The sequence below is a fragment of the Anneissia japonica genome, unplaced genomic scaffold, assembly GCF_011630105.1.
Source record: "Anneissia japonica isolate Jap-2015-1 unplaced genomic scaffold, ASM1163010v1 scaffold3021_len127027_cov100, whole genome shotgun sequence".
Lineage (NCBI taxonomy): Eukaryota > Metazoa > Echinodermata > Crinoidea > Comatulida > Comatulidae > Anneissia > Anneissia japonica.
In genome coordinates, this window is record NW_022692599.1 from 119231 (window position 1) to 123800 (window position 4570).

General features: G+C 34.6%; 1 long non-coding RNA gene across 1 annotated transcript; it reads right to left on the reverse strand.

Annotated features, from left to right (window-relative positions):
- Positions 1 to 1938: 1938 nt before the first annotated feature.
- Positions 1939 to 4299, reverse strand: LOC117100366. Its single transcript, XR_004444117.1, has 3 exons — positions 4000 to 4299; positions 3257 to 3360; positions 1939 to 2984 (listed from the first exon to the last, which is right to left on the reverse strand). It is a non-coding gene; the product is annotated as an uncharacterized LOC117100366 (long non-coding RNA).
- Between the last annotated feature and the right edge of the window lie 271 nt (positions 4300 to 4570).

Consider the following 4570-nt stretch of genomic DNA (forward strand, 5'->3'; position numbering starts at 1 on the left):
AGTGGGTAAATAATACCCTGTCCAACATTATCATTCTGAGTCCAGGCTAAAACAATATTACATAATTGACAGTAAAGAAGAAAATAAGTGAGCTGAAACACGACTACCTAATTTTGAGAGCTATAGTAGGCCTAATATCAAATTATTCGAAATTAGTATGGACCTCAGATGATAATACAAATGGAGTGATCTAATACTATTTTATGAAAACCCTAGTGTCCAGCACATCTCAGTTTCCTTTATGCTAGATGGTTTTAAGCAACAAGAAAGTATTATCAGTTGTAAGTTACCCCAAGAAAAACATTGACACTGTAGGGGTCCCAAGTCTTCTGGAACTCACAAGAGCCTCCGGGAAATCAAGACGGTCTCCCGCACTCCTGCAAACAAAAGCAACAATCTCCATTAATTTATAATTTTGCATGTTTTCACTGCTATATTATCAATTTCTAAGGCAGTCAGTGCCGGTGGGTATCACTAAGTGTAGCAAAATATAAATAAATGTACAGTATTAAGAAATCTTTAACCAGATCAGTAGTAGAGTACAGGGAGTAGGAAAGCTGGCCAGGCCTCCTAAATATAAAAAAAAAAATATTTAAAAAAAAGTAGGTTAGAAATGAAAATTATTATTATCAAATTTATGCCTGAGAGGGCCATTTCCGGCCATCTAAATGTGCCACAATCATAAATATTTTCTTCAGCTCCAACCATTGTGGGGCTGATGTGGTTCACACCCTCCATCTATGAAAGTCCCTCCCTGGCCCTTCGAACCATCACCGCAGATCTTCCGGAAATGACTTCTTCCAACTTGGAACCAATGTATTACTACAGGTTCCAGGTTTTTTTTCCAGATTCGGAGTTTTGTTTCAGCTAGAATTGCCAACGATATTGTTCCAGCGAAATTGTGCCTGTCGTACCGAGATCGATGAAGGTTGTTATTTCATCATCCTTTGATTTTGTTTAGCTCTAAAATTAGACAGAAATGATAGTGCAGAGAACTTTAATTATAAATATTAAAATTAAATATGCCTGTTATTACTGTAGGTGAATCCACAATTTACATTTAATATTTAGACATATGGTCAATATCAAGAAATGGTCACCTTTTTTGTTGTAACCCCTAAAAGATGGTTTCTGGTGTGATATTCCCATTCTCTAAAACTTCTACATGAAAAGTGTTATCATATTTATTTGAATAAACATTGCCTCTAGAGCCTCATTTGGAATAAACACCTTAATATATTTTATCAAATAATCAACCCCCCACCCAACCAAATGACAGTAAACAAAGCAACATCATTGTCAACAGATTCTATTGATTTTCTACTGCAGTAGAATTACATTTTTATTTTCTTTCATTTTGATAGTAATTATGTGTTGAAGTGAAATTTAAGGGCATATATTTTGAGTATATACGCATCAAATTCACACCAAATAAAAAAAAAATAATAATAAATGCGTCCCTCAAATAAACGTCCCCTTAAAACCCTTCATAACAATAAAAGTTTCTGGGAATATATTCCAATAAATACGGTATTTACAATTGCTCTGATAATCAAGCGGTCTGCTTAACGATTTTGTTTTTGCCAAGACTGGAAAATACTAGAATATTGCAGCTGTATTAACATGCACTTAAACAAACATATTGATAGGAAACTGTCACTGCAATTAACAAATAATATGGTTATTTACATTGTTTAATGAAAAAAATACAAATGAAATTTGTTTAATAATGTTTTAAATTAGTTACAAACATAATACTCTACAAACTATCTGTATTAGAACCAAGAAAACCAACCAACTTCCTACAAACAACAATAAAAATTAAATTTTCACCAATAGAGAGCAGCAGGTAATGACGTGTTTAATGGCAAATATCTCCGTTTCTGTGCATTTATTCATATTAGTGTAATGGGAAAAAAAATTCAGTGCATGATTTCCTTTTCAATGATACCACATAATACTATGTTTGACGTCCACCATCTTGTTTTCCAAGATAGCGGCCAGTTAACCTTCTCGAAAAAATTTGCACTAACGTTTTTCGTGTTCAGTATAAAATTCTGAGTCGGAAAACATCGTTGCCATAAATTAACATGAATTGCGAACTCGAGCCTATTTTACTACAAAAAACCCTGTACTAAAGACAGAGATGCTGAAATCACAGGTGAAACTACATCTCATTCTGGATGTCATGCTACAGTAGTTGTTTAGATGATTGATTAGCATTACAGATGGCAGGAATACAAACAACACGAAAACAAAAAATCTGAAAACAAGTAAAGCTCTATAACCAATATAGTGTATATGTTAATGTGCACTGTATATGTACAAGTTAATAAAAACAAACAGTATAAAAAAGTCTTTTTTAAACGAGCCTTTATTTTAGAAAAATATTCTATAGTACAACCTCTTTTGTAGTCGATATTAGTCTCATAAAATGCACTTATTTACGAATACTGTACATACAAACAAAAAAAAACAAAAACTTTACAGTATTTTACATTTTACAACTATGCATCCAGGGGTACAGGTCCTAAGGTTTGCAACCCCACCTCTCCGCCACCCCCTCCCCTCCCCCCAAAAAATAAAATAACGGATCTATACATTTTTATTTCTACCCCTTTACATTATCTTTCCTTAACTATATTCAATTTTTTTTCAGGAAATTCGGAAACACCACCTACAGAAACTTTGTAAAGTAGACGCACGGATATATTGGCAGGAGTGATCATGTGTTTATCCTTTCATGTGCTGTCGTTCGAATAAGAAGAAAATATAAGTCTAGTCAATAAATACACAGGGTTCAAGTATTAAAGTTTATCATATGTTAGGCAGTTACTCAGCAAAGCGGGTGCAGTGAGCAGAAATATCTTCTGTTTTATCCTATTTTTCATAACTGCTACAAAGATATGGTGGGGCATCTGTATATAGCTGCAAACATTAGTACTACAGCAACTTATCCCTAGATCCAAAAGCGTCAACAAAGTCTGGAAAATATTAAATGTTTTATTGTTTTAATAAAGAGCACGTTCAAATTTAGCACATTCCTTCGTTATTTCATTTTAGAGTAAAGTACAATAGAGAATAATGTAACAACTTTATTTACAAACGGAGAGACTTGTTACATAAAATGTGTTTTTCACAAGACCGTTTTGACTTAAATACAAATTAAACAAAGTAAACCAAAAGTAACTATCATTAAAGGAAACAGAGGAATATATACCATTATTGTGTATTTTGTTGCAAAGAAATTACTTACCATAGATTGGGTAGTTAATTGAAAATCGGCTTTCTCCTCTACTCTTAGTCGTAGCCTGCTGTCTTCCACAGTTCTCATTGTAATGCATTGCAGCTAACAAAGTCCTGTGGAAACCATAGAAATATTTTTATTTATCATTTTTTAATATTTATAAAATTATTTTAATTATAGTTCATAAACTTTATTCACGACGAAACATGTTCAATTAGAGATGATTGTTCTTGTCACCCCTGTGTTTACATAAGTTTGTGATAAAGTGATACGATTAAAAATACCATTTAAGGATATAGTATATTGACACAGGCTACACCAATAACTAAACAAGATTATCATGGAAGTGGTGGTAGAATAAGCAGTACTATTAGGCTAGGCGCATTTTTTAAATAGTACTATCTAGTACTGTATTAGTAGGTAGTAATATACCTCCTCTCGCTAGTCATGCGCATGCACATTCCTACTGTAGGCTACAGTAAGCCTAGCACTAGACTCAAGTACTACAGTACTGTACTACCCTCTTTCTCTCTGCTTGCCTAAGCAATGCTATTGTATTTTTTAAATTTTAAAAACACGACGAATACAAATTAATTATTTCACATTACTGTACAACATTAAGTGTTATTTATACGACCCAGCTTCTTTCGAAAAACATGGTGTAGGCCTAGCTAGGCCCTACGCGAAGGTTAGCCCGGCTTAGGCCTATAGTACAAGCGAAATTTGTAAAAGGAAAACAGACCTAGGCCTACCTTGCACTGAACCTTTCTTTTTTCGTAGGCTGTAGATCTTCGTTTACTCTCCTGATTGCCCACCAACTGCTCTGGTCTCCATCTTTTTTTTTTGTGTTTGCGGTCAGAAAACCTAATGCTTGTTATGCCGGTACACTTCTTGACTCCAAGTCATCGACCGGAAAATGCTTGCTGCACAACACTGAATGTATGAAGCCTAGAAGTGTACTCTACACAGGTTTCTGATACGGCTTCGGTAAATTTTTTCTTAAAATTTCGTCTTTTGTTATCTGATGCTTGGTAAAATCGTTCGAATGGTTGTTGCTGCAGCCACACAACAAGGCATTGTTTGGTAACAAAAGACCATTTCTATGGTAGTCTATGTCAATACACTATGCTATACCATGGCTAGGCCTATACAATACGTCGACAAGTCTGTCAAAACAAACGTAGGACCGACTGCGTGTCACTTCCGTTAAAGTTATTTGGACCTTCATGGTCTAGTGGTTATGACGCTCGCCTTGTCAGCGAGAGGTCGCAGGTTCGAATCACGTCGGAGGCATTTTATTACACAATGACCTTTTTAGGACTT